Genomic DNA, 23,730 nt, shown 5'->3' with positions numbered 1-23,730 from the left:
ACTGTCCTGATTGTGATACTGTGGAATTCTAGGCACACTTGTAGATTAAAAGTGGAGGAGATATTAATTTATGATGGTGTATTAAATGTAGATTTGTACTGCAGCATTAAAGCCAGTTTCACCATCATGTATGATTTCCTTAATGTGTTCCCTTCTCCATTTTCACCACAAGAAAATCTAGAGTAGTAAGCTACATGTGTGGTTCCATGGTGTAATGGTTAGCACTCTGGACTCTGAATCCAGTGATCTGAGTTCAAATCTCAGTGGAACCTGTAAGTTTCATCTTTAGCATTATAATTTCTACTATGTTCAACTTTTAGAATGAAACTTGAAACTTAAAAACTTGAAACTTGATTTGAATGGTGCAAGATTCCATGGAATCCTATAAAATTGACTAAAGGAAACAAAATTCTTATCTTGTATGTTACACCAAGCAACAATATTCTATGACTTGTGGAAATGTTCCCATGATTTTTAATTCTGGTGGGAAAATCTGATGATGATTTCAAATCAAAATGGCTTTAGGAAACGCCAGCTTATTTTCCTGAATTTTCTTTTCTCTTGTTTTTTCCAAAATTATCTATAATGTTTTATTGAGGAATTTTTTGGCAATTTAAAAACAATTGTTTAGTCCATCAGTTGAGTATGTTCTTGTGGCTTTTTTGTAGGTGACAAAAGGAACTAGAAGTCACTAAGAGACTTTAAAGTGTCTTTCTAAGCTTCTAGTTGACTTGAATTTTATTACGGAAGGTATTCGAAGCAAAAAAATCAAATGGAAATTGACATAGTCACTTTACCGTTTTGGAAACTTTATGCAGTTAAAAGATGCTCAAAACGACTGAAAATACGAAGACTAATTTTATTTTATGTTTACATAGAAATGAATATTTTTCTTCTTTTGAGCTTTTTTGGTGTATTCTTTAGTAAGTTTTCAGAGCCAACTCACACTAAATCTGCCTTTTAAACTGTTGAAAGGCTTGAGCGGTACAAGGTTTCAAGTTAAGATGACTTCACATCAGATGTTTAAATTTTAGTGAGGCCTGAAATTTTGAAGGTATCTCAGAAGTTGTGGCTGAGTTGTTAAAGCGATGGACTTGAAATCCATTGGGATCTCCCTGCGCATTCAATCATTGCCAACTATGTCAATTTCCAAGTAGGTTTTTTGATGATTATCTGAGTAGATCAATGCACACCTTCCTTAGTTTATCCCCCAAAAAGTTGTTTCATATCTCTGGACTGGATTTGGAGAACCAACCTGCGGGCATCTAAAGATCTTATTTTGATTAACTGGCCTGGCCCATCATCACATGTGAATCACACTGCTAATCAAAAGATGAGACCTCGTACAATCAGGTAAGAGGTGCTTCTCCATCTCTCATCTAGTTGCCACAAATGTCAGGTATGGTTGATAGATTGGAACATGTGCTTTGCACCGATTCTACTTATATTATCTCTGGGGTGGAATCTTTTACCACACAGTGAAAAATCTTTAGCAACTTCTGGATGAGCAGCTTTCTAGCAGTTTAAGTTTTGCAATTATTTTCCTCTCCTTTTTCCTGGTAACAGAGCTGGCACAGTTTTCATAAACAATTTTAAAACTGTCCTGATTGTGATACTGTGGAATTCTAGGCACACTTGTAGATTAAAAGTGGAGGAGATATTAATTTATGATGGTGTATTAAATGTAGATTTGTACTGCAGCATTAAAGCCAGTTTCACCATCATGTATGATTTCCTTAATGTGTTCCCTTCTCCATTTTCACCACAAGAAAATCTAGAGTAGTAAGCTACATGTGTGGTTCCATGGTGTAATGGTTAGCACTCTGGACTCTGAATCCAGCGATCTGAGTTCAAATCTCAGTGGAACCTGTAAGTTTCATCTTTAGCATTATAATTTCTATTATGTTCAACGTTTAGAATGAAACTTGATTTGAATGGTGCAAGAATCCATGGAATCCTATAAAATTGACTTCAGGAAACAAAATTCTTATCTTGTATGTTACACCAAGCAACTATATTCTATGACTTGTGTAAATGTTCCCATGATTTTTAATTCGGGTGGGAAAATCTGATGATGATTTCAAATCAAAATGGCTTTAGGAAACGCCAGCTTATTTTCCTGAATTTTCTTTTCTCTTTTTTTTTCCAAAATTATCTATAATGTTTTATTGAGGAATTTTTTGGCAATTTAAAAACAATTGTTTAGTCCATCAGTTGAGTATGTTCTTGTGGCTTTTTTGTAGGTGACAAAAGGAACTAGAAGTCACTAAGAGACTTTAAAGTGTCTTTCTAAGCTTCTAGTTGACTTGAATTTTATTACGGAAGGTATTCGAAGCAAAAAAATCAAATGGAAATTGACATAGTCACTTTACCGTTTTGGAAACTTTATGCAGTTAAAAGATGCTCAAAACGACTGAAAATACGAAGACTAATTTTATTTTATGTTTACATAGAAATGAATATTTTTCTTCTTTTGAGCTTTTTTGGTGTATTCTTTAGTAAGTTTTCAGAGCCAACTCACACTAAATCTGCCTTTTAAACTGTTGAAAGGCTTGAGCGGTACAAGGTTTCAAGTTAAGATGACTTCACATCAGATTTTTAAATTTTAGTGAGGCCTGAAATTTTGAAGGTATCTCAGAAGTTGTGGCTGAGTTGTTAAAGCGATGGATTTGAAATCCATTGGGATCTCCCTGCGCATTCAATCATTGCCAACTATGTCAATTTCCAAGTAGGTTTTTTGATGATTATCTGAGTAGATCAATGCACACCTTCCTTAGTTTATCCCCCAAAAAGTTGTTTCATATCTCTGGACTGGATTTGGAGAACCAACCTGCGGGCATCTAAAGATCTTATTTTGATTAACTGGCCTGGCCCATCATCACATGTGAATCACACTGCTAATCAAAAGATGAGACCTCGTACAATCAGGTAAGAGGTGCGTCTCCATCTCTCATCTAGTTGCCACAAATGTCAGGTATGGTTGATAGATTGGAACATGTGCTTTGCACCGATTCTACTTATATTATCTCTGGGGTGGAATCTTTTACCACACAGTGAAAAATCTTTAGCAACTTCTGGATGAGCAGCTTTCTAGCAGTTTAAGTTTTGCAATTATTTTCCTCTCCTTTTTCCTGGTAACAGAGCTGGCACAGTTTTCATAAACAATTTTAAAACTGTCCTGATTGTGATACTGTGGAATTCTAGGCACACTTGTAGATTAAAAGTGGAGGAGATATTAATTTATGATGGTGTATTAAATGTAGATTTGTACTGCACTTTAAAGCCAGTTTCACCATCATGCATGATTTCCTTAATGTGTTCCCTTCTCCATTTTCACCACAAGAAAATCTAGAGTAGTCAGCTACATGTGTGGCTCCATGGTGTAATGGTTAGCACTCTGGACTCTGAATCCAGTGATCTGAGTTCAAATTTCAGTGGAACCTGTAAGTTTCATCTTTAGCATTATAATTTCTACTATGTTGAACTTTTAGAATGAAACTTAAAAACTTGAAACTTGATTTGAATGGTGCAAGAATCCATGGAATCCTATAAAATTGACTAAAGGAAACAAAATTCTTATCTTGTATGTTACACCAAGCAACAATATTCTATGACTTGTGGAAATGTTCCCATGATTTTTAATTCTGGTGGGAAAATCTGATGATGATTTCAAATCAAAATGGCTTTAGGAAACGCCAGCTTATTTTCCTGAATTTTCTTTTCTCTTGTTTTTTCCAAAATTATCTATAATGTTTTATTGAGGAATTTTTTGGCAATTTAAAAACAATTGTTTAGTCCATCAGTTGAGTATGTTCTTGTGGCTTTTTTGTAGGTGACAAAAGGAACTAGAAGTCACTAAGAGACTTTAAAGTGTCTTTCTAAGCTTCTAGTTGACTTGAATTTTATTACGGAAGGTATTCGAAGCAAAAAAATCAAATGGAAATTGACATAGTCACTTTACCGTTTTGGAAACTATGCAGTTAAAAGATGCTCAAAACGACTGAAAATACGAAGACTAATTTTATTTTATGTTTACATAGAAATGAATATTTTTCTTCTTTTGAGCTTTTTTGGTGTATTCTTTAGTAAGTTTTCAGAGCCAACTCACACTAAATCTGCCTTTTAAACTGTTGAAAGGCTTGAGCGGTACAAGGTTTCAAGTTAAGATGACTTCACATCAGATTTTTAAATTTTAGTGAGGCCTGAAATTTTGAAGGTATCTCAGAAGTTGTGGCTGAGTTGTTAAAGCGATGGACTTGAAATCCATTGGGATCTCCCTGCGCATTCAATCATTGCCAACTATGTCAATTTCCAAGTAGGTTTTTTGATGATTATCTGAGTAGATCAATGCACACCTTCCTTAGTTTATCCCCCAAAAAGTTGTTTCATATCTCTGGACTGGATTTGGAGAACCAACCTGCGGGCATCTAAAGATCTTATTTTGATTAACTGGCCTGGCCCATCATCACATGTGAATCACACTGCTAATCAAAAGATGAGACCTCGTACGATCAGGTAAGAGGTGCTTCTCCATCTCTCATCTAGTTGCCACAAATGTCAGGTATGGTTGATAGATTGGAACATGTGCTTTGCTTTGCACCAATTCTACTTATATTATCTCTCGGGTGGAATCTTTTACCACACAGTGAAAAATCTTTAGCAACTTCTGGATGAGCAGCTTTCTAGCAGTTTAAGTTTTGCAATTACTTTCCTCTCCTTTTTTCCTGGTAACAGAGCTGGCACAGTTTTCATAAACAATTTTAAAACTGTCCTGATTGTGATACTGTGGAATTCTAGGCACACTTGTAGATTAAAAGTGGAGGAGATATTAATTTATGATGGTGTATTAAATGTAGATTTGTACTGCAGCTTTAAAGCCAGTTTCACCATCATGCATGATTTCCTTAATGTGTTCCCTTCTCCATTTTCACCACAAGAAAATCTAGAGTAGTAAGCTACATGTGTGGTTCCATGGTGTAATCGTTAGCACTGTGAATCCAGCCATCTGAGTTCAAATCTCAGTGGAACCTGTAAGTTTCATTTTTAGCATTATAATTTCTACTATGTTGAACTTTTAGAATGAAACTTGAAACTTTGAAACTTCATTTGAATGGTGCAAGAATCCATGGAATCCTATAAAATTGACTTCAGGAAACAAAATTCTTATCTTGTATGTTACACCAAGCAACTATATTCTATGACTTGTGTAAATGTTCCCATGATTTTTAATTCGGGTGGGAAAATCTGATGATGATTTCAAATCAAAATGGCTTTAGGAAACGCCAGCTTATTTTCCTGAATTTTCTTTTCTCTTGTTTTTTCCAAAATTATCTATAATGTTTTATTGAGGAATTTTTTGGCAATTTAAAAACAATTGTTTAGTCCATCAGTTGAGTATGTTCTTGTGGCTTTTTTGTAGGTGACAAAAGGAACTAGAAGTCACTAAGAGACTTTAAAGTGTCTTTCTAAGCTTCTAGTTGACTTGAATTTTATTACGGAAGGTATTCGAAGCAAAAAAATCAAATGGAAATTGACATAGTCACTTTACCGTTTTGGAAACTTTATGCAGTTAAAAGATGCTCAAAACGACTGAAAATACGAAGACTAATTTTATTTTATGTTTACATAGAAATGAATATTTTTCTTCTTTTGAGCTTTTTTGGTGCATTCTTTAGTAAGTTTTCAGAGCCAACTCACACTAAATCTGCCTTTTAAACTGTTGAAAGGCTTGAGCGGTACAAGGTTTCAAGTTAAGATGACTTCACATCAGATTTTTAAATTTTAGTGAGGCCTGAAATTTTGAAGGTATCTCAGAAGTTGTGGCTGAGTTGTTAAAGCGATGGACTTGAAATCCATTGGGATCTCCCTGCGCATTCAATCATTGCCAACTATGTCAATTTCCAAGTAGGTTTTTTGATGATTATCTGAGTAGATCAATGCACACCTTCCTTAGTTTATCCCCCAAAAAGTTGTTTCATATCTCTGGACTGGATTTGGAGAACCAACCTGCGGGCATCTAAAGATCTTATTTTGATTAACTGGCCTGGCCCATCATCACATGTGAATCACACTGCTAATCAAAAGATGAGACCTCGTACGATCAGGTAAGAGGTGCTTCTCCATCTCTCATCTAGTTGCCACAAATGTCAGGTATGGTTGATAGATTGGAACATGTGCTTTGCTTTGCACCGATTCTACTTATATTATCTCTGGGGTGGAATCTTTTACCACACAGTGAAAAATCTTTAGCAACTTCTGGATGAGCAGCTTTCTAGCAGTTTAAGTTTTGCAATTATTTTCCTCTCCTTTTTCCTGGTAACAGAGCTGGCACAGTTTTCATAAACAATTTTAAAACTGTCCTGATTGTGATACTGTGGAATTCTAGGCACACTTGTAGATTAAAAGTGGAGGAGATATTAATTTATGATGGTGTATTAAATGTAGATTTGTACTGCAGCTTTAAAGCCAGTTTCACCAACATGCATTGGTATTCTTTAGTAAGTTTTCAGAGCCAACTCACACTAAATCTGCCTTTTAAACTGTTGAAAGGCTTGAGCGGTACAAGGTTTCAAGTTAAGATGACTTCACATCAGATTTTTAAATTTTAGTGAGGCCTGAAATTTTGAAGGTATCTCAGAAGTTGTGGCTGAGTTGTTAAAGCGATGGACTTGAAATCCATTGGGATCTCCCTGCGCATTCAATCATTGCCAACTATGTCAATTTCCAAGTAGGTTTTTTGATGATTATCTGAGTAGATCAATGCACACCTTCCTTAGTTTATCCCCCAAAAAGTTGTTTCATATCTCTGGACTGGATTTGGAGAACCAACCTGTGGGCATCTAAAGATCTTATTTTGATTAACTGGCCTGGCCCATCATCACATGTGAATCACACTGCTAATCAAAAGATGAGACCTCGTACGATCAGGTAAGAGGTGCTTCTCCATCTCTCATCTAGTTGCCACAAATGTCAGGTATGGTTGATAGATTGGAACATGTGCTTTGCTTTGCACCGATTCTACTTATATTATCTCTGGGGTGGAATCTTTTACCACACAGTGAAAAATCTTTAGCAACTTCTGGATGAGCAGCTTTCTAGCAGTTTAAGTTTTGCAATTATTTTCCTCTCCTTTTTCCTGGTAACAGAGCTGGCACAGTTTTCATAAACAATTTTAAAACTGTCCTGATTGTGATACTGTGGAATTCTAGGCACACTTGTAGATTAAAAGTGGAGGAGATATTAATTTATGATGGTGTATTAAATGTAGATTTGTACTGCAGCATTAAAGCCAGTTTCACCATCATGCATGATTTCCTTAATGTGTTCCCTTCTCCATTTTCACCACAAGAAAATCTAGAGTAGTAAGCTACATGTGTGGTTCCATGGTGTAATGGTTAGCACTCAGGACTCTGAATCCAGTGATCTGAGTTCAAATCTCAGTGGAACCTGTAAGTTTCAGCTTTAGCATTATAATTTCTACTATGTTCAACTTTTAGAATGAAACTTGAAACTTAAAAACTTGAAACTTGATTTGAATGGTGCAAGATTCCATGGAATCCTATAAAATTGACTAAAGGAAACAAAATTCTTATCTTGTATGTTACACCAAGCAACAATATTCTATGACTTGTGGAAATGTTCCCATGATTTTTAATTCTGGTGGGAAAATCTGATGATGATTTCAAATCAAAATGGCTTTAGGAAACGCCAGCTTATTTTCCTGAATTTTCTTTTCTCTTGTTTTTTCCAAAATTATCTATAATGTTTTATTGAGGAATTTTTTGGCAATTTAAAAACAATTGTTTAGTCCATCAGTTGAGTATGTTCTTGTGGCTTTTTTGTAGGTGACAAAAGGAACTAGAAGTCACTAAGAGACTTTAAAGTGTCTTTCTAAGCTTCTAGTTGACTTGAATTTTATTACGGAAGGTATTCGAAGCAAAAAAATCAAATGGAAATTGACATAGTCACTTTACCGTTTTGGAAACTTTATGCAGTTAAAAGATGCTCAAAACGACTGAAAATACGAAGACTAATTTTATTTTATGTTTACATAGAAATGAATATTTTTCTTCTTTTGAGCTTTTTTGGTGTATTCTTTAGTAAGTTTTCAGAGCCAACTCACACTAAATCTGCCTTTTAAACTGTTGAAAGGCTTGAGCGGTACAAGGTTTCAAGTTAAGATGACTTCACATCAGATTTTTAAATTTTAGTGAGGCCTGAAATTTTGAAGGTATCTCAGAAGTTGTGGCTGAGTTGTTAAAGCGATGGACTTGAAATCCATTGGGATCTCCCTGCGCATTCAATCATTGCCAACTATGTCAATTTCCAAGTAGGTTTTTTGATGATTATCTGAGTAGATCAATGCACACCTTCCTTAGTTTATCCCCCAAAAAGTTGTTTCGTATCTCTGGACTGGATTTGGAGAACCAACCTGCGGGCATCTAAAGATCTTATTTTGATTAACTGGCCTGGCCCATCATCACATGTGAATCACACTGCTAATCAAAAGATGAGACCTCGTACGATCAGGTAAGAGGTGCTTCTCCATCTCTCATCTAGTTGCCACAAATGTCAGGTATGGTTGATAGATTGGAACATGTGCTTTGCTTTGCACCGATTCTACTTATATTATCTCTGGGGTGGAATCTTTTACCACACAGTGAAAAATCTTTAGCAACTTCTGGATGAGCAGCTTTCTAGCAGTTTAAGTTTTGCAATTATTTTCCTCTCCTTTTTCCTGGTAACAGAGCTGGCACAGTTTTCATAAACAATTTTAAAACTGTCCTGATTGTGATACTGTGGAATTCTAGGCACACTTGTAGATTAAAAGTGGAGGAGATATTAATTTATGATGGTGTATTAAATGTAGATTTGTACTGCAGCATTAAAGCCAGTTTCACCATCATGCATGATTTCCTTAATGTGTTCCCTTCTCCATTTTCACCACAAGAAAATCTAGAGTAGTAAGCTACATGTGTTGTTCCATGGTGTAATGGTTAGCACTCTGGACTCTGAATCCAGGGATCTGAGTTCAAATCTCAGTGGAACCTGTAAGTTTCATCTTTAGCATTATAATTTCTACTATGTTCAACTTTTAGAATGAAACTTTGAAACTTGATTTGAATGGTGCAAGAATCCATGGAATCCTATAAAATTTGACTAAAGGAAACAAAATTCTTATCTTGTATGTTACAATGGTATGGTGGGAAAATCTGATGATGATTTCAAATCAAAATGGCTTTAGGAATCGCCAGCTTATTTTCCTGAATTTTCTTTTCTCTTGTTTTTCCAAAATTATCTATAATGTTTTATTGAGGAATTTTTTGGCAATTTAAAAACAATTGTTTAGTCCATCAGTTGAGTATGCTCTTGTGGCTTTTTTGTAGGTGACAAAAGGAACTAGAAGTCACTAAGAGACTTTAAAGTGTCTTTCTAAGCTTCTAGTTGACTTGAATTTTATTACGGAAGGTATTCGAAGCAAAAAAATCAAATGGAAATTGACATAGTCACTTTACCGTTTTGGAAACTTTATGCAGTTAAAAGATGCTCAAAACGACTGAAAATACGAAGACTAATTTTATTTTATGTTTACATAGAAATGAATATTTTTCTTCTTTTGAGCTTTTTTGGTGTATTCTTTAGTAAGTTTTCAGAGCCAACTCACACTAAATCTGCCTTTTAAACTGTTGAAAGGCTTGAGCGGTACAAGGTTTCAAGTTAAGATGACTTCACATCAGATTTTTAAATTTTAGTGAGGCCTGAAATTTTGAAGGTATCTCAGAAGTTTTGGCTGAGTTGTTAAAGCGATGGACTTGAAATCCATTGGGATCTCCCTGCGCATTCAATCATTGCCAACTATGTCAATTTCCAAGTAGGTTTTTTGATGATTATCTGAGTAGATCAATGCAGACCTTCCTTAGTTTATCCCCCAAAAAGTTGTTTCATATCTCTGGACTGGATTTGGAGAACCAACCTGCGGGCATCTAAAGATCTTATTTTGATTAACTGGCCTGGCCCATCATCACATGTGAATCACACTGCTAATCAAAAGATGAGACCTCGTACGATCAGGTAAGAGGTGCTTCTCCATCTCTCATCTAGTTGCCACAAATGTCAGGTATGGTTGATAGATTGGAACATGTGCTTTGCCTTGCACCGATTCTACTTATATTATCTCTCGGGTGGAATCTTTTACCACACAGTGAAAAATCTTTAGCAACTTCTGGATGAGCAGCTTTCTAGCAGTTTAAGTTTTGCAATTATTTTCCTCTCCTTTTTCCTGGTAACAGAGCTGGCACAGTTTTCATAAACAATTTTAAAACTGTCCTGATTGTGATACTGTGGAATTCTAGGCACACTTGTAGATTAAAAGTGGAGGAGATATTAATTTATGATGGTGTATTAAATGTAGATTTGTACTGCAGCTTTAAAGCCAGTTTCACCATCATGCATGATTTCCTTAATGTGTTCCCTTCTCCATTTTCACCACAAGAAAATCTAGAGTAGTCAGCTATATGTGTGGTTCCATGGTGTAATGGTTAGCACTCTGGACTCTGAATCCATCGATTTGAGTTCAAATCTCAGTGGAACCTGTAAGCATTATAATTTAGCATTATAATTTCTACTATGTTCAACTTTTAGTATGAAACTTAGAAACTTGAAACTTGATTTGAATGGTGCAAGAATCCATGGAATCCTATAAAATTGACTTCAGGAAACAAAATTCTTTTCTTGTATGTTACACCAAGCAACTATATTCTATGACTTGTGTAAATGTTCCCATGATTTTTAATTCGGGTGGGAAAATCTGATGATGATTTCAAATCAAAATGGCTTTAGAAAACGTCAGCTTATTTTCCTGAATTTTCTTTTCTCTTGTTTTTTCCAAAATTATCTATAATGTTTTATTGAGGAATTTTTTGGCAATTTAAAAACAATTGTTTAGTCCATCAGTTGAGTATGTTCTTGTGGCTTATTTGTAGGTGACAAAAGGAACTAGAAGTCACTAAGAGACTTTAAAGTGTCTTTCTAAGCTTCTAGTTGACTTGAATTTTATTACGGAAGGTATTCGAAGCAAAAAAATCAAATGGAAATTGACATAGTCACTTTACCGTTTTGGAAACTTTATGCAGTTAAAAGATGCTCAAAACGACTGAAAATACAAAGACTAATTTTATTTTATGTTTACATAGAAATGAATATTTTTCTTCTTTTGAGCTTTTTTGGTGTATTCTTTAGTAAGTTTTCAGAGCCAACTCACACTAAATCTGCCTTTTAAACTGTTGAAAGGCTTGAGCGGTACAAGGTTTCAAGTTAAGATGACTTCACATCAGATTTTTAAATTTTAGTGAGGCCTGAAATTTTGAAGGTATCTCAGAAGTTGTGGCTGAGTTGTTAAAGCGATGGACTTGAAATCCATTGGGATCTCCCTGCGCATTCAATCATTGCCAACTATGTCAATTTCCAAGTAGGTTTTTTGATGATTATCTGAGTAGATCAATGCACACCTTCCTTAGTTTATCCCCCAAAAAGTTGTTTCATATCTCTGGACTGGATTTGGAGAACCAACCTGCTGGCATCTAAAGATCTTATTTTGATTAACTGGCCTGGCCCATCATCACATGTGAATCACACTGCTAATCAAAAGATGAGACCTCGTACGATCAGGTAAGAGGTGCTTCTCCATCTCTCATCTAGTTGCCACAAATGTCAGGTATGGTTGATAGATTGGAACATGTGCTTTGCTTTGCACCGATTCTACTTATATTATCTCTCGGGTGGAATCTTTTACCACACAGTGAAAAATCTTTAGCAACTTCTGGATGAGCAGCTTTCTAGCAGTTTAAGTTTTGCAATTATTTTCCTCTCCTTTTTCCTGGTAACAGAGCTGGCACAGTTTTCATAAACAATTTTAAAACTGTCCTGATTGTGATACTGTGGAATTCTAGGCACACTTGTAGATTAAAAGTGGAGGAGATATTAATTTATGATGGTGTATTAAATGTAGATTTGTACTGCAGCTTTAAAGCCAGTTTCACCATCATGCATGATTTCCTTAATGTGTTCCCTTCTCCATTTTCACCACAAGAAAATCTAGAGTAATCAGCTACATGTGTGGTTCCATGGTGTAATGGTTAGCACTCTGGACTCTGAATCCAGCGATCTGAGTTCAAATCTCAGTGGAACCTGTAAGTTTCATCTTTAGCATTATAATTTCTACTATGTTCAACTTTTAGAATGAAACTTGAAACTTTGAAACTTGATTTGAATGGTGCAAGAATCCATGGAATCCTATAAAATTGACTTCAGGAAACAAAATTCTTATCTTGTATGTTACACCAAGCAACTATATTCTATGACTTGTGTAAATGTTCCCATGATTTTTAATTCGGGTGGGAAAATCTGATGATGATTTCAAATCAAAATGGCTTTAGAAAACGTCAGCTTATTTTCCTGAATTTTCTTTTCTCTTGTTTTTTCCAAAATTATCTATAATGTTTTATTGAGGAATTTTTTGGCAATTTAAAAACAATTGTTTAGTCCATCAGTTGAGTATGTTCTTGTGGCTTATTTGTAGGTGACAAAAGGAACTAGAAGTCACTAAGAGACTTTAAAGTGTCTTTCTAAGCTTCTAGTTGACTTGAATTTTATTCCGGAAGGTATTCGAAGCAAAAAAATCAAATGGAAATTGACATAGTCACTTTACTGTTTTGGAAACTTTATGCAGTTAAAAGAAGCTCAAAACGACTGAAAATACGAAAACTAATTTTATTTTATGTTTACATAGAAATGAATATTTTTCTTCTTTTGAGCTTTTTTGGTGTATTCTTTAGTAAGTTTTCAGAGCCAACTCACACTAAATCTGCCTTTTAAACTGTTGAAAGGCTTGAGCGGTACAAGGTTTCAAGTTAAGATGACTTCACATCAGATTTTTAAATTTTAGTGAGGCCTGAAATTTTGAAGGTATCTCAGAAGTTGTGGCTGAGTTGTTAAAGCGATGGACTTGAAATCCATTGGGATCTCCCTGCGCATTCAATCATTGCCAACTATGTCAATTTCCAAGTAGGTTTTTTGATGATTATCTGAGTAGATCAATGCACACCTTCCTTAGTTTATCCCCCAAAAAGTTGTTTCATATCTCTGGACTGGATTTGGAGAACCAACCTGCGGGCATCTAAAGATCTTATTTTGATTAACTGGCCTGGCCCATCATCACATGTGAATCACACTGCTAATCAAAAGATGCGACCTTGTGCGATCAGGTAAGAGGTGCTTCTCCATCTCTCATCTAGTTGCCACAAATGTCAGGTATGGTTGATAGATTGGAACATGTGCTTTGCTTTGCACCAATTCTACTTATATTATCTCTCGGGTGGAATCTTTTACCACACAGTGAAAAATCTTTAGCAACTTCTGGATGAGCAGCTTTCTAGCAGTTTAAGTTTTGCAATTATTTTCCTCTCCTTTTTCCTTGTTTCAGAGCTGGTACAGTTTTCATAAACAATTTTAAAACTGTCCTGATTGTGATACTGTGGAATTCTAGGCACACTTGTAGATTAAAAGTGGAGGAGATATTAATTTATGATGGTGTATTAAATGTAGATTTGTACTGCACTTTAAAGCCAGTTTCACAATCATGCATGATTTCCTTAATGTGTTCCCTTCTCCATTTTCACCACAAGAAAATCTAGAGTAGTCAGCTACATGTGTGGTTCCATGGTGTAATGGTTAGCACTCTGCACTCTGAATCCAGCGATCTGAGTTCAAATCTCAGTGGAACCTGTAAGTTTCATCTTTAGCATTATAATTTCTACTATGTTCAACTTTTAGAATGAAATTTGAACCTTGAAAACTTGAAACTTGATTTGAATGGTGCAAGAATCCATGGAATCCTATAAAATTGACTTCAGGAAACAAAATTCTTATCTTGTATGTTACACCAAGCAACTATATTCTATGACTTGTGTAAATGTTCCCATGATTTTTAATTCGGGTGGGAAAATCTGATGATGATTTCAAATCAAAATGGCTTTAGGAAACGCCAGCTTATTTTCCTGAATTTTCTTTTCTCTTGTTTTTTCCAAAATTATCTATAATGTTTTATTGAGGAATTTTTTGGCAATTTAAAAACAATTGTTTAGTCCATCAGTTGAGTATGTTCTTGTGGCTTTTTTGTAGGTGACAAAAGGAACTAGAAGTCACTAAGAGACTTTAAAGTGTCTTTCTAAGCTTCTAGTTGACTTGAATTTTATTATGGAAGGTATTCGAAGCAAAAAAATCAAATGGAAATTGACATAGTCACTTTACCGTTTTGGAAACTTTATGCAGTTAAAAGATGCTCAAAACGACTGAAAATACGAAGACTAATTTTATTTTATGTTTACATAGAAATGAATATTTTTCTTCTTTTGAGCTTTTTTGGTGTATTCTTTAGTAAGTTTTCAGAGCCAACTCACACCAAATCTGCCTTTTAAACTGTTGAAAGGCTTGAGCGGTACAAGGTTTCAAGTTAAGATGACTTCACATCAGATTTTTAAATTTTAGTGAGGCCTGAAATTTTGAAGGTATCTCAGAAGTTGTGGCTGAGTTGTTAAAGCGATGGACTTGAAATCCATTGGGATCTCCCTGCGCATTCAATCATTGCCAACTATGTCAATTTCCAAGTAGGTTTTTTGATGATTATCTGAGTAGATCAATGCACACCTTCCTTAGTTTATCCCCCAAAAAGTTGTTTCATATCTCTGGACTGGATTTGGAGAACCAACCTGCGGACATCTAAAGATCTTATTTTGATTAACTGGCCTGGCCCATCATCACATGTGAATCACACTGCTAATCAAAAGATGAGACCTCGTACGATCAGGTAAGAGGTGCTTCTCCATCTCTCATCTAGTTGCCACAAATGTCAGGTATGGTTGATAGATTGGAACATGTGCTTTGCTTTGCACCGATTCTACTTATATTATCTCTGGGGTGGAATCTTTTACCACACAGTGAAAAATTTTTAGCAACTTCTGGATGAGCAGCTTTCTAGCAGTTTAAGTTTTGCAATTATTTTCCTCTCCTTTTTCCTGGTAACAGAGCTGGCACAGTTTTCATAAACAATTTTAAAACTGTCCTGATTGTGATACTGTGGAATTCTAGGTACACTTGTAGATTAAAAGTGGAGGAGATATTAATTTATGATGGTGTATTAAATGTAGATTTGTACTGCAGCATTAAAGCCAGTTTCACCATCATGCATGATTTCCTTAATGTGTTCCCTTCTCCATTTTCACCACAAGAAAATCTAGAGTAGTAAGCTACATGTGTGGTTCCATGGTGTAATGGTTAGCACTCTGGACTCTGAATCCAGCGATCTCAGTGGAACCTGTAAGTTTCATCTTTAGCATTATAATTTCTACTATGTTCAACTTTTAGAATGAAACTTTGAAACTTGATTTGAATGGTGCAAGAATCCATGGAATCCTATAAAATTGACTTTAGGAAACAAAATTCTTATCTTGTATATTACACCAAGCAACTATATTCTATGACTTGTGTAAATGTTCCCATGATTTTTAATTCGGGTGGGAAAATCTGATGATGATTTCAAATCAAAATGGCTTTAGAAAACGTCAGCTTATTTTCCTGAATTTTCTTTTCTCTTGTTTTTTCCAAAATTATCTATAATGTTTTATTGAGGAATTTTTTGGCAATTTAAAAACAATTGTTTAGTCCATCAGTTGAGTATGTTCTTGTGGCTTTTTTGTAGGTGACAAAAGGAACTAGAAGTCACTAAGAGACTTTAAAGTGTCTTTCTAAACTTCTAGTTGACTTGAATTTTATTACGGAAGGTATTCGAAGCAAAAAAATCAAATGGAAATTGACATAGTCACTTTACCGTTTTGGAAACTTTATGCAGTTAAAAGATGCTCAAAACGACTGAAAATACGAAGACTAATTTTATTTTATGTTTACATAGAAATGAATATTTTTCTTCTTTTGAGCTTTTTTGGTGTATTCTTTAGTAAGTTTTCAGAGCCAACTCACACTAAATCTGCCTTTTAAACTGTTGAAAGGCTTGAGCGGTACAAGGTTTCAAGTTAAGATGACTTCACATCAGATTTTTAAATTTTAGTGAGGCCTGAAATTTTGAAGGTATCTCAGAAGTTGTGGCTGAGTTGTTAAAGCGATGGACTTGAAATCCATTGGGATCTCCCTGCGCATTCAATCATTGCCAACTATGTCAATTTCCAAGTAGGTTTTTTGATGATTATCTGAGTAGATCAATGCACACCTTCCTTAGTTTATCCCCCAAAAAGTTGTTTCATATCTCTGGACTGGATTTGGAGAACCAACCTGCGGACATCTAAAGATCTTATTTTGATTAACTGGCCTGGCCCATCATCACATGTGAATCACACTGCTAATCAAAAGATGAGACCTCGTACGATCAGGTAAGAGGTGCTTCTCCATCTCTCATCTAGTTGCCACAAATGTCAGGTATGGTTGATAGATTGGAACATGTGCTTTGCTTTGCACCGATTCTACTTATATTATCTCTGGGGTGGAATCTTTTACCACACAGTGAAAAATCTTTAGCAACTTCTGGATGAGCAGCTTTCTAGCAGTTTAAGTTTTGCAATTATTTTCCTCTCCTTTTTCCTGGTAACAGAGCTGGCACAGTTTTCATAAACAATTTTAAAACTGTCCTGATTGTGATACTGTGGAATTCTAGGTACACTTGTAGATTAAAAGTGGAGGAGATATTAATTTATGATGGTGTATTAAATGTAGATTTGTGCTGCAGCATTAAAGCCAGTTTCACCATCATGCATGATTTCCTTAATGTGTTCCCTTCTCCATTTTCACCACAAGAAAATCTAGAGTAGTCAGCTACATGTTAGCACTCTGGACTCTGAATCCAGCGATCTGAGTTCAAATCTCAGTGGAACCTGTAAGTTTCATCTTTAGCATTATAATTTCTACTATGTTCAACTTTTAGAATGAAACTTGAACCTTGAAAACTTGAAACTTGATTTGAATGGTGCAAGAATCCATGGAATCCTATAAAATTGACTTCAGGAAACAAAATTCTTATCTTATATGTTACACCAAGCAACTATATTCTATGACTTGTGTAAATGTTCCCATGATTTTTAATTCAGGTGGGAAAATCTGATGATGATTTCAAATCAAAATGGCTTTAGGAAACGCCAGCTTATTTTCCTGAATTTTCTTTTCTCTTGTTTTTTCCAAAATTATCTATAATGTTTTATTGAGGAATTTTTTGGCAATTTAAAAACAATTGTTTAGTCCATCAGTTGAGTATGTTCTTGTGGCTTTTTTGTAGGTGACAAAAGGAACTAGAAGTCACTAAGAGACTTTAAAGTGTCTTTCTAAGCTTCTAGTTGACTTGAATTGTATTATGGAAGGTATTCGAAGCAAAAAAATCAAATGGAAATTGACATAGTCACTTTACCGTTTTGGAAACTTTATGCAGTTAAAAGATGCTCAAAACGACTGAAAATACGAAGACTAATTTTATTTTATGTTTACATAGAAATGAATATTTTTCTTCTTTTGAGCTTTTTTGGTGTATTCTTTAGTAAGTTTTCAGAGCCAAATCACACTAAATCTGCCTTTTAAACTGTTGAAAGGCTTGAGCGGTACAAGGTTTCAAGTTAAGATGACTTCACATCAGATTTTTAAATTTTAGTGAGGCCTGAAATTTTGAAGGTATCTCAGAAGTTGTGGCTGAGTTGTTAAAGCGATGGACTTGAAATCCATTGGGATCTCCCTGCGCATTCAATCATTGCCAACTATGTCAATTTCCAAGTAGGTTTTTTGATGATTATCTGAGTAGATCAATGCACACCTTCCTTAGTTTATCCCCCAAAAAGTTGTTTCATATCTCTGGACTGGATTTGGAGAACCAACCTGCGGGCATCTAAAGATCTTATTTTGATTAACTGGCCTGGCCCATCATCACATGTGAATCACACTGCTAATCAAAAGATGCGACCTCGTGCGATCAGGTAAGAGGTGCTTCTCCATCTCTCATCTAGTTGCCACAAATGTCAGGTATGGTTGATAGATTGGAACATGTGCTTTGCTTTGCACCAATTCTACTTATATTATCTCTCGGGTGGAATCTTTTACCACACAGTGAAAAATCTTTAGCAACTTCTGGATGAGCAGCTTTCTAGCAGTTTAAGTTTTGCAATTATTTTCCTCTCCTTTTTCCTGGTAACAGAGCTGGCACAGTTTTCATAAACAATTTTAAAACTGTCCTGATTGTGATACTGTGGAATTCTAGGCACACTTGTAGATTAAAAGTGGAGGAGATATTAATTTATGATGGTGTATTAAATGTAGATTTGTGCTGCAGCTTTAAAGCCAGTTTCACCATCATGCATGATTTCCTTAATGTGTTCCCTTCTCCATTTTCACCACAAGAAAATCTAGAGTAGTCAGCTACATGTGTGGTTCCATGGTGTAATGGTTAGCACTCTGGACTCTGAATCCAGCGATCTGAGTTCAAATCTCAGTGGAACCTGTAAGTTTCATCTTTAGCATTATAATTTCTACTATGTTCAACTTTTAGAATGAAATTTGAACCTTGAAAACTTGAAACTTGATTTGAATGGTGCAAGAATCCATGGAATCCTATAAAATTGACTTCAGGAAACAAAATTCTTATCTTGTATGTTACACCAAGCAACTATATTCTATGACTTGTGTAAATGTTCCCATGATTTTTAATTCGGGTGGGAAAATCTGATGATGATTTCAAATCAAAATGGCTTTAGGAAACGCCAGCTTATTTTCCTGAATTTTCTTTTCTCTTGTTTTTTCCAAAATTATCTATAATGTTTTATTGAGGAATTTTTTGGCAATTTAAAAACAATTGTTTAGTCCATCAGTTGAGTATGTTCTTGTGGCTTTTTTGTAGGTGACAAAAGGAACTAGAAGTCACTAAGAGACTTTAAAGTGTCTTTCTAAGCTTCTAGTTGACTTGAATTTTATTATGGAAGGTATTCGAAGCAAAAAAATCAAATGGAAATTGACATAGTCACTTTACCGTTTTGGAAACTTTATGCAGTTAAAAGATGCTCAAAACGACTGAAAATACGAAGACTAATTTTATTTTATGTTTACATAGAAATGAATATTTTTCTTCTTTTGAGCTTTTTTGGTGTATTCTTTAGTAAGTTTTCAGAGCCAACTCACACCAAATCTGCCTTTTAAACTGTTGAAAGGCTTGAGCGGTACAAGGTTTCAAGTTAAGATGACTTCACATCAGATTTTTAAATTTTAGTGAGGCCTGAAATTTTGAAGGTATCTCAGAAGTTGTGGCTGAGTTGTTAAAGCGATGGACTTGAAATCCATTGGGATCTCCCTGCGCATTCAATCATTGCCAACTATGTCAATTTCCAAGTAGGTTTTTTGATGATTATCTGAGTAGATCAATGCACACCTTCCTTAGTTTATCCCCCAAAAAGTTGTTTCATATCTCTGGACTGGATTTGGAGAACCAACCTGCGGACATCTAAAGATCTTATTTTGATTAACTGGCCTGGCCCATCATCACATGTGAATCACACTGCTAATCAAAAGATGAGACCTCGTACGATCAGGTAAGAGGTGCTTCTCCATCTCTCATCTAGTTGCCACAAATGTCAGGTATGGTTGATAGATTGGAACATGTGCTTTGCTTTGCACCGATTCTACTTATATTATCTCTGGGGTGGAATCTTTTACCACACAGTGAAAAATCTTTAGCAACTTCTGGATGAGCAGCTTCTAGCAGTTTAAGTTTTGCAATTATTTTCCTCTCCTTTTTCCTGGTAACAGAGCTGGCACAGTTTTCATAAACAATTTTAAAACGGTCCTGATTGTGATACTGTGGAATTCTAGGTACACTTGTAGATTAAAAGTGGAGGAGATATTAATTTATGATGGTGTATTAAATGTAGATTTGTACTGCAGCATTAAAGCCAGTTTCACCATCATGCATGATTTCCTTAATGTGTTCCCTTCTCCATTTTCACCACAAGAAAATCTAGAGTAGTCAGCTACATGTGTGGTTCCATGGTGTAATGGTTAGCACTCTGGACTCTGAATCCAGCGATCTGAGTTCAAATCTCAGTGGAACCTGTAAGTTTCATCTTTAGCATTATAATTTCTACTATGTTCAACTTTTAGAATGAAATTTGAACCTTGAAAACTTGAAACTTGATTTGAATGGTGCAAGAATCCATGGAATCCTATAAAATTGACTTCAGGAAACAAAATTCTTATCTTGTATGTTACACCAAGCAACTATATTCTATGACTTGTGTAAATGTTCCCATGATTTTTAATTCGGGTGGGAAAATCTGATGATGATTTCAAATCAAAATGGCTTTAGGAAACGCCAGCTTATTTTCCTGAATTTTCTTTTCTCTTGTTTTTTCCAAAATTATCTATAATGTTTTATTGAGGAATTTTTTGGCAATTTAAAAACAATTGTTTAGTCCATCAGTTGAGTATGTTCTTGTGGCTTTTTTGTAGGTGACAAAAGGAACTAGAAGTCACTAAGAGACTTTAAAGTGTCTTTCTAAGCTTCTAGTTGACTTGAATTTTATTATGGAAGGTATTCGAAGCAAAAAAATCAAATGGAAATTGACATAGTCACTTTACCGTTTTGGAAACTTTATGCAGTTAAAAGATGCTCAAAACGACTGAAAATACGAAGACTAATTTTATTTTATGTTTACATAGAAATGAATATTTTTCTTCTTTTGAGCTTTTTTGGTGTATTCTTTAGTAAGTTTTCAGAGCCAACTCACACCAAATCTGCCTTTTAAACTGTTGAAAGGCTTGAGCGGTACAAGGTTTCAAGTTAAGATGACTTCACATCAGATTTTTAAATTTTAGTGAGGCCTGAAATTTTGAAGGTATCTCAGAAGTTGTGGCTGAGTTGTTAAAGCGATGGACTTGAAATCCATTGGGATCTCCCTGCGCATTCAATCATTGCCAACTATGTCAATTTCCAAGTAGGTTTTTTGATGATTATCTGAGTAGATCAATGCACACCTTCCTTAGTTTATCCCCCAAAAAGTTGTTTCATATCTCTGGACTGGATTTGGAGAACCAACCTGCGGACATCTAAAGATCTTATTTTGATTAACTGGCCTGGCCCATCATCACATGTGAATCACACTGCTAATCAAAAGATGAGACCTCGTACGATCAGGTAAGAGGTGCTTCTCCATCTCTCATCTAGTTGCCACAAATGTCAGGTATGGTTGATAGATTGGAACATGTGCTTTGCTTTGCACCGATTCTACTTATATTATCTCTGGGGTGGAATCTTTTACCACACAGTGAAAAATCTTTAGCAACTTCTGGATGAGCAGCTTCTAGCAGTTTAAGTTTTGCAATTATTTTCCTCTCCTTTTTCCTGGTAACAGAGCTGGCACAGTTTTCATAAACAATTTTAAAACGGTCCTGATTGTGATACTGTGGAATTCTAGGTACACTTGTAGATTAAAAGTGGAGGAGATATTAATTTATGATGGTGTATTAAATGTAGATTTGTACTGCAGCATTAAAGCCAGTTTCACCATCATGCATGATTTCCTTAATGTGTTCCCTTCTCCATTTTCACCACAAGAAAATCTAGAGTAGTAAGCTACATGTGTGGTTCCATGGTGTAATGGTTAGCACTCTGGACTCTGAATCCAGCGATCTCAGTGGAACCTGTAAGTTTCATCTTTAGCATTATAATTTCTACTATGTTCAACTTTTAGAATGAAACTTGAAACTTTGAAACTTGATTTGAATGGTGCAAGAATCCATGGAATCCTATAAAATTGACTTTAGGAAACAAAATTCTTATCTTGTATATTACACCAAGCAACTATATTCTATGACTTGTGTAAATGTTCCCATGATTTTTAATTCGGGTGGGAAAATCTGATGATGATTTCAAATCAAAATGGCTTTAGAAAACGTCAGCTTATTTTCCTGAATTTTCTTTTCTCTTGTTTTTTCCAAAATTATCTATAATGTTTTATTGAGGAATTTTTTGGCAATTTAAAAACAATTGTTTAGTCCATCAGTTGAGTATGTTCTTGTGGCTTATTTGTAGGTGACAAAAGGAACTAGAAGTCACTAAGAGACTTTAAAGTGTCTTTCTAAGCTTCTAGTTGACTTGAATTTTATTACGGAAGGTATTCGAAGCAAAAAAATCAAATGGAAATTGACATAGTCACTTTACCGTTTTGGAAACTTTATGCAGTTAAAAGATGCTCAAAACGACTGAAAATACGAAGACTAATTTTATTTTATGTTTACATAGAAATGAATATTTTTCTTCTTTTGAGCTTTTTTGGTGTATTCTTTAGTAAGTTTTCAGAGCCAACTCACACTAAATCTGCCTTTTAAACTGTTGAAAGGCTTGAGCGGTACAAGGTTTCAAGTTAAGATGACTTCACATCAGATTTTTAAATTTTAGTGAGGCCTGAAATTTTGAAGGTATCTCAGAAGTTGTGGCTGAGTTGTTAAAGCGATGGACTTGAAATCCATTGGGATCTCCCTGCGCATTCAATCATTGCCAACTATGTCAATTTCCAAGTAGGTTTTTTGATGATTATCTGAGTAGATCAATGCACACCTTCCTTAGTTTATCCCCCAAAAAGTTGTTTCATATCTCTGGACTGGATTTGGAGAACCAACCTGCGGACATCTAAAGATCTTATTTTGATTAACTGGCCTGGCCCATCATCACATGTGAATCACACTGCTAATCAAAAGATGAGACCTCGTACGATCAGGTAAGAGGTGCTTCTCCATCTCTCATCTAGTTGCCACAAATGTCAGGTATGGTTGATAGATTGGAACATGTGCTTTGCTTTGCACCGATTCTACTTATATTATCTCTGGGGTGGAATCTTTTACCACACAGTGAAAAATCTTTAGCAACTTCTGGATGAGCAGCTTTCTAGCAGTTTAAGTTTTGCAATTATTTTCCTCTCCTTTTTCCTGGTATCAGAGCTGGCACAGTTTTCATAAACAATTTTAAAACTGTCCTGATTGTGATACTGTGGAATTCTAGGTACACTTGTAGATTAAAAGTGGAGGAGATATTAATTTATGATGGTGTATTAAATGTAGATTTGTACTGCAGCATTAAAGCCAGTTTCACCATCATGCATGATTTCCTTAATGTGTTCCCTTCTCCATTTTCACCATAAGAAAATCTAGAGTAGTCAGCTACATGTTAGCACTCTGGACTCTGAATCCAGCGATCTGAGTTCAAATCTCAGTGGAACCTGTAAGTTTCATCTTTAGCATTATAATTTCTACTATGTTCAACTTTTAGAATGAAACTTGAACCTTGAAAACTTGAAACTTGATTTGAATGGTGCAAGAATCCATGGAATCCTATAAAATTGACTTCAGGAAACAAAATTCTTATCTTATATGTTACACCAAGCAACTATATTCTATGACTTGTGTAAATGTTCCCATGATTTTTAATTCGGGTGGGAAAATCTGATGATGATTTCAAATCAAAATGGCTTTAGAAAACGTCAGCTTATTTTCCTGAATTTTCTTTTCTCTTGTTTTTTCCAAAATTATCTATAATGTTTTATTGAGGAATTTTTTGGCAATTTAAAAACAATTGTTTAGTCCATCAGTTGAGTATGTTCTTGTGGCTTATTTGTAGGTGACAAAAGGAACTAGAAGTCACTAAGA

At 35.1% G+C, this 23,730-nt stretch overlaps 10 non-coding genes across 10 annotated transcripts; all 10 read left to right on the top strand.

The window, feature by feature from the left end:
- Window positions 1–200: 200 nt before the first annotated feature.
- TRNAQ-CUG (transfer RNA glutamine (anticodon CUG)) lies at window positions 201–272 on the top strand. Its single transcript has one exon. It is a non-coding gene; the product is annotated as a tRNA-Gln (tRNA).
- A 1,525-nt stretch (window positions 273–1,797) lies between these two features.
- TRNAQ-CUG (transfer RNA glutamine (anticodon CUG)) lies at window positions 1,798–1,869 on the top strand. Its single transcript has one exon. It is a non-coding gene; the product is annotated as a tRNA-Gln (tRNA).
- Window positions 1,870–3,371: 1,502 nt separating this feature from the next.
- On the top strand, window positions 3,372–3,443 carry TRNAQ-CUG (transfer RNA glutamine (anticodon CUG)). Its single transcript has one exon. It is a non-coding gene; the product is annotated as a tRNA-Gln (tRNA).
- Window positions 3,444–7,376: 3,933 nt separating this feature from the next.
- TRNAQ-CUG (transfer RNA glutamine (anticodon CUG)) lies at window positions 7,377–7,448 on the top strand. Its single transcript has one exon. It is a non-coding gene; the product is annotated as a tRNA-Gln (tRNA).
- Window positions 7,449–8,978: 1,530 nt separating this feature from the next.
- On the top strand, window positions 8,979–9,050 carry TRNAQ-CUG (transfer RNA glutamine (anticodon CUG)). Its single transcript has one exon. It is a non-coding gene; the product is annotated as a tRNA-Gln (tRNA).
- Window positions 9,051–10,520: 1,470 nt separating this feature from the next.
- TRNAQ-CUG (transfer RNA glutamine (anticodon CUG)) lies at window positions 10,521–10,592 on the top strand. Its single transcript has one exon. It is a non-coding gene; the product is annotated as a tRNA-Gln (tRNA).
- A 1,524-nt stretch (window positions 10,593–12,116) lies between these two features.
- TRNAQ-CUG (transfer RNA glutamine (anticodon CUG)) lies at window positions 12,117–12,188 on the top strand. The gene has a single exon. It is a non-coding gene; the product is annotated as a tRNA-Gln (tRNA).
- Window positions 12,189–13,710: 1,522 nt separating this feature from the next.
- TRNAQ-CUG (transfer RNA glutamine (anticodon CUG)) lies at window positions 13,711–13,782 on the top strand. Its single transcript has one exon. It is a non-coding gene; the product is annotated as a tRNA-Gln (tRNA).
- Window positions 13,783–18,469: 4,687 nt separating this feature from the next.
- TRNAQ-CUG (transfer RNA glutamine (anticodon CUG)) lies at window positions 18,470–18,541 on the top strand. The gene has a single exon. It is a non-coding gene; the product is annotated as a tRNA-Gln (tRNA).
- Window positions 18,542–20,070: 1,529 nt separating this feature from the next.
- TRNAQ-CUG (transfer RNA glutamine (anticodon CUG)) lies at window positions 20,071–20,142 on the top strand. The gene has a single exon. It is a non-coding gene; the product is annotated as a tRNA-Gln (tRNA).
- Window positions 20,143–23,730: the final 3,588 nt, after the last annotated feature.

This window comes from Dendrobates tinctorius, unplaced genomic scaffold (genome assembly GCF_039654945.1).
Source record: "Dendrobates tinctorius isolate UK_male_01 unplaced genomic scaffold, ASM3965494v1 ptg000047l, whole genome shotgun sequence".
Classification (NCBI taxonomy): Eukaryota; Metazoa; Chordata; class Amphibia; order Anura; family Dendrobatidae; genus Dendrobates; species Dendrobates tinctorius.
Note: the sequence above shows the minus strand (reverse complement) of the source record. Positions and strands in the feature narration are given on the sequence as shown.